At 35.7% G+C, this 12,500-nt stretch overlaps 1 protein-coding gene across 1 annotated transcript in view; it reads right to left on the bottom strand.

Annotated features, from left to right (window-relative positions):
• pparab (peroxisome proliferator-activated receptor alpha b) overlaps positions 1-12,500 on the bottom strand; it is a 37,172-nt gene that overhangs the window by 24,644 nt on the left and 28 nt on the right. Inside the window, exon 1 of the mRNA XM_043228342.1 lies at positions 12,339-12,500. This exon is cut by the window's right edge and continues 28 nt beyond it. The gene's annotated coding sequence lies outside the window, so the exon portion shown is untranslated. The remainder of the gene's footprint in view (positions 1-12,338) is intronic.

The raw sequence follows: 12,500 nt of genomic DNA, 5'->3' as shown, positions 1-12,500 counted from the left end.
AGTTCAATTGTTCATCTAAATAAATGTACTAGATCACGTGACTTTATAAATGACACACAAACGAAAAAAGCTAAGCAGTACAGTGATGAGTTTCAATAAAGCGTGTGAAGAGACCAAAGCAAACCTGTTACTATAAACGTGAAAGAAGACAATATTAGGGTAAAGTATTTGATAGTATTTCATAAGTGCATTAAGTGCATCTCAATCAAAAGAGTACAAGTAGTCCACATGGGCCTATACTTTTCGGTATACTTGCTGTCAGTAATATTTAATGTTAAATAAAGTATATCTCAAGGGATTAAGTACAAGTACGGGTCAAATATGTTTGGATTTTTCTGTATAACTGTCGTTGTAAACCACGTATGCCTACAATACTTTTCTACAAGTGTATTTTTCTTTATACTTCTCAGTATTAACCAAGAATACTTCGAATAGCTAACAATACTATTGTATCTCGATCAAAAGATTAAAGTACAAGTGCTGTATAATTATCAGTATAAACCACATATACTTACAATACTTTTCTTAAGTATACTTTTCTTTATACTTCTCAGTATTAATCCTTTAATCCTAATAATACTAATATATATATATATATATATATATATATATATATATATATATATATATAAGTATATATATATAAGTATATATATATATATATATATATATATATATATATATATATATATATATATATATATATATATATATATATATTAGTATTATTAGTAATAATACTCTATCAAGTAAACTTCTTTATATTTGTCAGCAGTAACCAAGTATACTTTGAGTACCTACAATACTACTGTATCTTGATTAAAAGATTCAATACAAGTATAAGGCAAATATAACAAGACTTCATAATAACAGTATTTTTTATAATAATAATAATAATAAAAGTACATATTGATCAAAAGATTTAGTATAGGACAAATACACTAGTACTTATAAACCAAGTGCATATGAAATATTCGATACGAGTATCTAAGTCAAATACTCTTTTCTGTACACTTATAAACCAAGTATACTTAGAATACTTCATCTTTTTCTTAAGTATATCTCGATCAGAAGATTAAGTGCAAGTATTAGTCAAAAATACAGACTTTCGGTATTAGCCAAGTATCTAGGTGAAATATACTATCGTAAACTCATCGCGACACAAGTGCGTTTGCGGCCATTTGTGCGTCCATGGGCGTGCCGGTCTAAAAAAGAGGTGTGTTCAGGAGCATTGGTGGAGCGTTGCTGTTTCGAAGGAACTGGAAAAAGACCGACTCCGACCTGGTCTAAAGTCAATGGCGCAGTATTTTTTTTAATTTAAGAGCGTGTTGGTAAAAGCACGCCTCTGGGCGGGTCCACGTTGACTTCGCTTATTACTCACAGGGATGCGCGGCAGCACACGTGCCAAATATTAAAAACTAAAGGATTAAACGTGAATAGAGATCCACCATGGCGCGGGTGCAACTCGCTTTTAAAGGGAATGTTAGACGAGACTCTAATTGGTTTTTAGATACTTTTGTAAGGTTAGAGTTATCTGTTGCTCAAGACACCAAAGTCTGGAATCGTGTGACATCTTAATATTAATTTCCCATCAAAAGATCTGAGCTGGTCTAGATTTTCACATTCTAGACTCTTACCACATGACAACTAGCGACTCACTTGGGCCTGTTTTTATCTCTCCGGAGGACGCGGATACTGAAAGTCAATTGTCTTCTACTATAGGTTCCATGGTGCTTTTCGCATCTGAATAAAGAGATTTAGACCAAAGGAAAATTTGAGACTAAATAGGTCAGGTTTAACTGACACGGTGTGACGGTGAGGCAGAAACAGACAGTCACTCAATGTCACTGAAGAGTGACCGCAAGAAAAACACTGAAGATGAGAAACAATGAGCCAGAGGAGAAGGAGGACAAATACAGCTGATCTTTGTGTTCAGAGGGTCAAAAAAGGACACGGCACTCTCAGTCAGAGACATTCAAGGTCATGGATCTCTACAAGGAGGTCAGACGCGGGCCGAAATGTTACAAATATACCCAACTCATACCAACTTATATCCAAATATCCAAATGGCTTTCACGGTATAATTCAGAAACTCACGGCATTTGGCAAATTTTTTGCAACAACTGATCAAAAGCGTCCTTATTTCTGATGACGCATTAAATCATAAATCCAGAAAATGTTATCGGGACCACAAAAGAATTATTATGGAAAAATAAAAAACTAAATTATAAAACTTTAAATTGTTCAAGTTTAAGGAATTCAGCTGTTTAGATGTGGGTTTTTGATTATTCAAATACAATAACTCTATTAAAACTGAAAAAACAAACATAAAAACACAGAATTTTAGTATAACAATTTACTAAAAGAATAAAAAATATTTAGTAAATTGTTATATTTTATGTGTTCAATTATTGATATTAATTAGAGATGCTTTTTAATTAAACTATTAAATTTTAATTAAGAGAAATGAAAATGGAGAACAGATTTTTTTATTATTAAAATATTAAATAATTATTATTATATAATAATGATTATTAATAATTATATAATTATTATATAATAATTTATAATTAAATAATTAATAGATTATTGTTTTGTATCAGTTAAATTATGTCGATTGATTAGACTTCCTTTTTTAATAACTACAATTTAATGTAAAGATACACTATACTACTTTTTTTAACCAAGTACGCACTATACAAAGCTAAATGCTTCAAACTGTACTATGCACGCTGTTCTTTCTTTTTAAAATGTGCAGCACTTAGGATAAAAAAAGTACATATTTTTCTACAACTGAACACAGTTCTGCTCTATTTATACTCGTTTACCACAGAGCGCTTGAAAACACCAGTTGCCTCCATGCACCTAAAAAAAAACCCACAAAAAAAAAACATTTATCAGCCAACCAATCAGCTGCAGCAGAATAAACACCTCGCCGCTGCATGATTATGCAAGCCTTGCGCAAATAAACAAAGGTCCTGTATGTAATGCGAGCTTGCTGAATGTGTGCCGCTCCATGTTCAGCACCTACTCGTCCCGTGATGACAAGCCACCGAACACACGGCATCGCCCCAAGCCAGGACACGCTGTTCCCTGCAGACCCGTCTCAGCCTGAGACAGAGAGAGGGCAGCCAGTGGTCACAGGCCGCGGGCGATACGCCAGGGCATTTCCAAAGGGCATTGCAACGAGCTGGACAGTACAACGATATGGCATGTACAGTTCTCCAGGGGCTATTCTCAATCAGTGGATGCTCTCCAAAAAGTTCTGTGTCACTTATTTTCACCTAGCATTTTAGATTATATTTTCCAAATGTCCACTATAGAAATATACGTTTTGCTTGGATAATTAATAGAAGTATAAGCTATAACTTGGGCTTACATATACAGTATATATATATATATATATATATATATATATATATATATATATATATATATATATATATATATATATATATATATATATATATATATATATATATATATATATATATATATATTTATATATATATATATTTTTTAATATATATATATATTTTTTTTTTTTTTTTAATCTATCTATCTATATTAGCATACAAGTATATATATATATATATATATATATATATATATATATATATATATATATATATATATATATATATATATTAGTATAATAGCATAATATAATAGTAAACTAAGGAAAATTATAATAAATAATATTTTCTTTGATTTTCTTTAAATTCTAAATATCTTTAAAACCTGTAAATAGTCATATATTATTAAATTGTGTTAATTACCACTTTTCATTATCAGCCTAAACTATTGTGCGAAATACTAATAAAGAAGGAATATTACTAAAAAATAAATGATAAATGATATTATATTTATAATACGATAATAATAATAATTAAAAATACATGCATGTAATCATAAAGGTACAAATAAAGAGAACATGTTTTTATGCTTGCAGTTTTAGTTAAATATAATCCCTGCACAAGATCAAGGAAAACCACAATCTTCTGAAGCGTCATATTCAAGAACAAAAGTTCATGATAAGGTTGGCACCATGACTAACAAATATGAGGAGTTGGTTATGAGGAGCTAAGGAGTAGCTATTAGCTTAAGGACAAAGTCTTCGATGGTCAAGGACAAGCTTAGTGAAACGACAACTCCTGCCTACAGCCTTATTAACAGAGAATTAATACCCAGTTACAAGAAGGAACAGACAGTAACTACATATTATAGTCTTTGTGAATGAAGAATCCTAGAAGTCATTAATGCATGAAAGTTATCACAACTTCAATCAAAGATCTTTTGATGTCACTAGCTGAATATATCAGCAAAACAATGAAAATACAAAACAAATGAGCTTCATTCCTAACAGGATTAAAGTTGGAAAAGCATGTGCAAAACCACAACAAAACCACACCTCCCTCTTGAGTTTATACACGTGATATGATTTAATGTTTGTGAGTCTTTACACATGGAAAATGCTAATCGTCCTGAAGGGTTTAGTGGTGAATGCTTCACGCGCCTGCCGTGTCTCGTTTCAAGTTGCAATTCAGCACACGGTGCGACCTCCAATGCAGAGGGGTCGACACTGTCAACAAAACCAGACACCAAAAACCAAAAGACATCAGGATGACACACTTCTCACGGCAACACTGGCATGTTGGAGTCATTCTCAGACGGTTTAAAAGTGCTGAAAAAATACATCACATTACAGAAGTATAAAAAAATACGAATATTCACCTTATATTCACCTTATGCTGAAAAATAGACCAAATCAGTTATTTAGGCTTTAAAAAACAAAAACATGCTGAGAAATAAATAGTGAGGAAGAGCAAACACAAAAATGGAAGAAAAACTTTTGTGGTTAGGTACTGCATCTTACAAAGTCTGTTTTAATGTGAACCAGTAAGCAACCATCCAGTAACAATACCTCAGAAACCACTCAGCAACTGCCTAGCAACCACTCATAACACCCCAGCAACCGCTCAGGCAATATTCAACAATCGCTCATTACCACCCCAACAACCACCTAGCAACCACTCATAACACCCCAGCAACCGCTCACGCAATATTCAACAATCGCTCATTACCACCCCAACAACCACCTAGCAACCACTCATAACACCCCAGCAACCGCTCAGGCAATATTCACCAATCGCTCATTACCACCCCAACAACCACCTAGCAACCACTCATAACACCCCAGCAACCGCTCAGGCAATACTCAACAATCGCTCATTACCACCCCAACAACCACCTAGCAACCACTCATAACACCCCAGCAACCGCTCAGGCAATATTCAACAATCGCTCATTACCAACCCAACAACCACCTAGCAACCACTCATAACACCCCAGCAACCGCTCAGGCAATATTCAACAATCGCTCATTACCCCCCCAACAACCACCTAGCAACCTCTCATAACACCCCAGCAACCGCTCAGGCAATATTCAACAATCGCTTATTACCACCCCAACAACCACCTAGCAACCACTCACAACACCCCAGCAACCGCTCAGCAACCACTCATAACACCTAGAAACCACCTAGCAACCTCCCATAACACCACAGCAACAGCACAGCAACCACTCACAACACCCCAGAAACCAACCAGCAACTACACATAACACCCAGAAACTAAACAGCAACCAGTCATAACACCATCCAGCAGCAATTCATAACATACCAGAAACCGCTCAACAACCTCTCAAAACACCCCAGCAACAGCCCAGCAACCGCTTCCAGAAACCCCTCAGCAACCGGTCAGTAACTACTCAAAATACCATAGAAACCACCCTGTAACCGCTCAGTACCCACTTACAATATCTAGAAACGGCCCAGCAACCGCCCAGCAACCGCCCAACCATCACTAATAACACCCAGCAACTGCCCAAAAACCATTTGTAAAACCCACCTAGAGCTGGGCGATATATATCTCGATATATTCATGCGTATCTTGTCAGCAAAGCAGTTTTTTTATTAGCAGTAAATATCAATCACCTATTTTGAAAAGGAGCGCCAGTTAATACACAGAGCCGTAGATCACTGACAAGCTACGCTATATCGCGTTCAGTTTCGTAGGCGATTCATTTGCCATTTCAACCACCCAGCAATGGCCAGCAAGCTCTCATAACAGCCCAGCAACCACCCAAAAACCACTCATAATATCCAGAAACAACCCAGCAACACGGGGTGTATTTGAGATAGCAATCTTTTAACAATTAAGCGTACAGTTTTACCATCAACCAGTCATAACACCCCAGCATCCATCAACTGCCCATCAAGCACTAACAACACCCCAGAAACCACATATAAATCCCCAGCAACTGCATAGCAACGTCCCCGGCATCCACAGTGGCACTGAGGTGACAATGTTTCAAAAGACAACTAGGTAGCGCAGTACTCAAAAACTGACAATCATTACATTTGCATTAGCACAACGATGCTGCTGTAGCAAGCTCTGCTGGGTAAAGAAACGCACCTGCAGGCCTCAGCAGACTCCTCAATCATTAACTCCCAATCTCTCCTGAGCTGCTTACAGTTCGTCTGTCTCTGACGTTGCCACGTAGTGTGACGGACATTTAGAGACTTAAACAGCGAACGCAACTTCGGTATCGTCTGTCAGGATAAAAGCTTCTGAGATTAAAACTGCAGCGAGACAACAGATCAGGTCAAAGCACAGGAAGTGACACGTTTAAAACTGCCTGCGTTGGCAAATTCCCCTCAGGGATCAATTAAGAAAGTTTTTCCGTCTGGAGGTGGGTTTATAGATACCGGCCTTGCCTAAGTAAACCATAATGTGTGGTTTTTCTTTATATATTCAATGTAAACATTAAATGTGTTCATTCATGCACAAGTGCTCAAAATGCATTGTTAAATGCAGAATTATCAAGATTTTCATGGACAAAAGCCCTTAAAGAAGATGTTTTAGAACACCCAAACTTCTGTTTCCATACAATAAAAAGTGGATACTGATTTGTACAGTAAAAAAAAAAACACACACACACAAAATATACATAAAGTGACTCACAATATTTATTATATTTATTATAAATACTTCTGGAATCACATGATTGAGAAAAAAGCTAATTTATGTTATTTGTGTAAAACTATCCTTTGAAATCAGATCACTATACTTTTTTTTTCTTACGGTAAACCAAAGCTTGTACAACCCGAATAACAATGTTTAAACTAAGAAATTGTATGCACTAAATGAGCTCATTTTAAATTTGGTGCCTGCTACAGGCCTAAAAATAGTTAAAACGGGGGCCTGTGTACCATGGTGTAGCATCTTCTCTTCTTTTCAAAAACGTCTGGGCGTTGAAGTCATGAGTTTCTTTTGATGTTGGCATTTGGTCCTATTCTTGCCTAACACAGGTTTCCGGCTGAGTTTGTGGTCAACTTTGACATTTTTTTTTTGGTTTAATGACGCTTCCCTTCCCAGAAATAGACGTCATCTGGAGGGGAGCATATGTTGCTCTAAAATACCATATTATATGCTTATCGATACCAACAAAGATGCTGGTTTTTAAAGTGAACGCCAGTAACACGCTAGGAGGACTATTTCCAATAATGACAAACCTGTTCTGTGACTATAGACCACTTTTCCACAGTCCATTTTAAACTAGCATTGGACACGTTTCTGCTCACATATGGCTACCTTCTTGCACTACAGCTTTAGTCGACATCTGCAGATTGGCATGATTGATTGTGTTTACCAACAGTGGTTTCTGGAAGTATTCCTGGGCCCATTCAGCAATTTGAACGACAGGTCTTCGGCCTTGTCCCTTTACGCACAGAGATTTCTCTAGTTTCTCTGAATCTTTTGACGATGTTATGCGCTGCAGATAATGAGATTTGCAAAGTCGTTGCAATTTGATGTTGAGGAATTATGTTTTTAAAGTATTCCACCATTTTTAATGCACTCTTTCACAGATTGGAAGGCCTCTGCCCCTCTAAGACAAACCTCTGAACCGTATTGTACATGCTCTGCCTGAAAGCCATTGAGACGGTGATGTTAAGAAGAAGCAGACAGGGGGTTAAGACAGAGAAACTGGTCAGCCCAACCTGAAAATCCTGTTTTAGTAAAATGAACAGTGGAGAAACTAACATTCCCATTCATTTACTGAATAACTTAGCAAGAAGGGTCTGATTAGCAGTCTCAGATTCTAAGCGAGTCGGACAAAGGCCCTAAGAAAGAGACACCAAGAGAGTGCCGGAGAGACGTTAGCATTTTGCTAACACTTTTGAGAGTGAGAAAACATTGCAAAGAGGCAGAGAAAAGCAGCACAACATGTTCTGACATGAGAGGAAATTTGTGATAATTACTCAAAAGACACTCAAACTAATATGTAGCAGTACTAATGGAGGCCAATTTGGCTTTCCCTGTTCCTTATTTATGTGGCTAAATACATGATTCAAACATTAAGGAGTCAAATATATATGCCCCCGGAGCACAAAACCAGTAATAAGTAGCAAGGGTATATTTGTAGCAATAGCCAACAATACCTCGTATGGGTCAAAACTATAGAAATGTTATGCCAAAAATTATTAGGACATTAAGTAAAGATCATGTTCCATGAATATATTTAGTACATTTCTTACCATAAATATAACTTAATTTTGATGAGTAATGTGCATTGCTAAGAACATTTCAGACAATTTTTTTGCCGAATGTTGCAACTCAACGGAAAGCTTAGTTATTCAGCTTTTAGAAGATGTATAAACGTTCACATATTCACTCAACTAACCCAGACAAGTCATATCTCAGATAATAAACCTAAATTCAAATCAACAGTGCACGTCCATGCTTTGACTCATTTTAGCAGCATAATTAGCAAGATTATTTACAGTCAAACGTTCATTTGCACTCTTTTAGGGTAACAACCCTTCCACTATTTAACGTTTATGACCGTCTGACTGTATATTATCTCTTACACATTTACTCCGCAACTGTTATTAATTAACCCTGGTTGGTCTATTTTGAGTTTCTCACTGCACACTGGTAAACCCGGGGGTTAACGTTGTTAGTTGTATGTAGATTAAAACATCAATGGTTTACTGACACATTCCGACTAGCTTGTTGCATGCCAGAGCTTAAAAATTCCATTGAAGTGTGCTGCATGCAAAACACAACAGATGCAATGACAAAATGAGTAATGTTTGCAAACCACAAAACGACTCCAGATTTCGTGACCGATACGACCTACAGCAACACGCAGGTCGACGCAACTATGAAAACACGAGGTGAACTCAAGACCCTCGCAGACCGTCCGGTTAGGCAACTTTATGGGGGGTTGGTCCTGCAAGCAGCGTGTCTGCTTGAGTAATTTAAGCACGGGCCCCGCAGCTAGAATAGGACAGTCTGGTTTGTGTCCAGGGGCCTGATGCATTAGCAACGCATTGCAAGTTAACCTAGGTGTAGCAGAAATGATAATAATGTAGCATCACCGCAAGTCTCCGATTTGCTCAAGTCAGAATCAGAATACTAAAAACAGCCAAAAGCATTGCATTAAGCAACTACATGGAAGTTTGCAAAGAGCTTAGCGCTACAAAGTAGGGCTGGGCGATACGTTCATCTATATATTCATTAAAGCCGATCTTTGATTAGCTTGAGCAACTGTTTTCAAATGGAGCGGCAGTTAATACACAGAGCCGTTCTACAGATCTCGCGTTCAGTTTCTCGAACGAATCACCTGTGAAACCGAACGTGAGACGAGCAAAGGATAGATCGATGAATATATCGCTCCCAGCCCCGCTAAAAAGCCTTGCACAAGGAATAAACAAGAGCAATCAAACTATGTACAAACTAAGCAGTGTGAATCAACAGGGTGCGCAAAATGAAAATTAAATGTAAGATGACATCCACAAATACTATTTTTGTGCACTCAAAAACTAAGGTTGAGATCGTGCACTTGTTTAATAGTCTGTATTGTCGAGTCTTAATTTAACTGCAGCTTGAAGAACTGGTAGTGCAACCTCTCCCAGATTTCTACGATCCAAAAAAAAAAACATTATAAACTGAGATGGAAAAACCCCCTCAACATCTGTGTAGTTGGTGAATCTGAGACAGGTACTGCAAGATGTGTGTGTGTGTGTGCTCCTATCAGCTTATAATACTAGTTTTAATGTCAAAACAGCTGATCCATTCCCGAACGCATTGCTTTTGCTTGTCAGAGCTTGAACGGATAAATGAAGGTGTCCATGAAGACGCTCTAAATTGGGTCAATAAGTACTATTAGTAGAGCAATCATCCCTTGTTTTGAGGTTAAGATCAAAAAGAAGAAGAAAAAGTCACACTTGCATTAAACAAGGGACTAAATACACACACACACACACACATATATGCATATATCATAGCGACTAAACCTTAACGAATCGATCCATGGCCATTTATTGCGCAATAAACCCTCTTTCGCAGCTCTGCAAACACATTGAAAGCATAAGCAACCTGTCAGATAACACTGAAACCGGCTTTATCACGCTGACTATTTGAAGAAGGCGCCCTTAACATTGCAGATGTGCTCTGAAAGAACAGTTTAGAGTAAATTACACCAGGCCCGGGAGGAAAAACTGCACGGTAAAGACAGATTGAAAAAAACAAGTAACACATTGAGTTAATTAAGTAGAAAGAAGTGTATACCTTTAATTAACACATGTTTGTTTTTAACTTTATATTTTCTGATTTCGTTTAATTAACACTTTTTTTGTAATCTTGTTATATTACATACATAACGTTTTATTTGATTTGATTTTAAGTCTAGATATTATTTTCACTTTGTTTTATTCAGTACAGCTTCGATCATTTTAGCAGTTCAAGTTAAGCTAAACGAAAAGCCAAAATGAAATAGATTTTCTTGTGCTTTTATTTTAAAGCGCTGTTTATTTTTATTATTATTTTATGTTTTTTATTTTAGTTGAAGACTGTAAAATGTGCTCCAGTAATCTTTGAAAGCTTTTAAAAATTATTATACAAAAAAATATATAATAAAATAAAATAATAATAATACAATTTTAATTTAAATTAAGAGGCTACATCGTTTTTATAATATAATTATGTTATTTAATTTTTATTTTTTTCCATGAACCTACAATTAAACACAGATTAACAAATTATCCACATTTAAACAGTGGGGTTGATAAAATTGTCTTGTTTACACTTGTTCTCTACTAATATTATTACTAATTATTAATTATTTATTAATGATGAAATACCGAAAATTAATCCACAATCCCAGAAACCGATTACGGCTCGAACAATGTCATACTGAGCAGTTTAACGGACACACAGTAACTACACCTGGGATATTATGTAACTCTCTTTCACCCCAGGAGCACAGATATCTCTTCTCTTCTCAAAGCCAGAAGGCAAAATGTCAACAAAACCATCTGATGAGCTCAGAAAAGACTGGTTAGTATAACTTAACTATAACCACAGTATCATATACCACAAATCAATCTAAAACTACATATCACGACCGCAAAACCAGCAGCACAAATCAAATCCTGACACTAATTCTACAATATAACTAGAGAAATGGGGGAAAATATTCCAGAAATATATGGATAAACATAGTACACAAATAAAAATAAAAAGATTTATTTATATACTATGAACATGTGAATTATAATTCATTTATAACAATAAATATAAGAAGGCTAACAGCATTTAATGGATTAAGAACACTAAAGAAAAAATATATATATATATATATATATATATATATATATATATATATATATATATATATATATATATATGAATAGTAAAAATAACAATACAAAAGCATAATATATGAGTAAATATAATTTACAAAATTTTATAAAATGTAAAAAAATCTAATAGGACACTAATAATATTACATTCCAATAAATAGCTAATATAAGAAACATAAATGCATTGTGAAATATTAATAAAACACAAGGTAGCATATAATATTATTATATGCAAATAAATAACAATAAATACTAAAAAATCGAACTGAAGAAATAGCAAAAGAAATATACACATGCTAGTCTGTTAATGAAATATAATATAGCATGTATAAAAAGCAGTCTATAAAAAGAGTACAACTAAAGAAATAGTAAAGCATATTGTTATTGTTGTATAATATTAATAAAACGCAATGGAATATGCAGTATAAAGTATACAACAATAAATATAACAGTCACAGAGAAAAACTAGAACAGCACGTAAAGAAGAAAGGGAGATGAAACAACTGAGAATAGAATAGAATAGAATAGAATAGAACAGAATAGAATAGAGCAGTGTGAGGGAGTGCAGGATGTGATCTTCAGTTCACACAACAACACTGACTCTGACAAACACAAACACCGAGTCACCTTCAAGCGCAGCAGCCAGCGCTCGCCAAACATCGCGCGTCGAGGCGTCAGGGAGCCGATGGCGGTGCTGTCAGCGGCGAGCGGCGCGGCGAGAGAGCGTTTATATCGGTTCTAGACGCGCATAGCCTCCGCCGAGACCCGTCGCGCTCCTCCGCCGCTGTC

Source organism: Puntigrus tetrazona, chromosome 25 (assembly GCF_018831695.1).
Source record: "Puntigrus tetrazona isolate hp1 chromosome 25, ASM1883169v1, whole genome shotgun sequence".
NCBI classification, from domain to species: Eukaryota; Metazoa; Chordata; class Actinopteri; order Cypriniformes; family Cyprinidae; genus Puntigrus; species Puntigrus tetrazona.
This window is presented reverse-complemented; position numbering and strand designations above follow the sequence as displayed.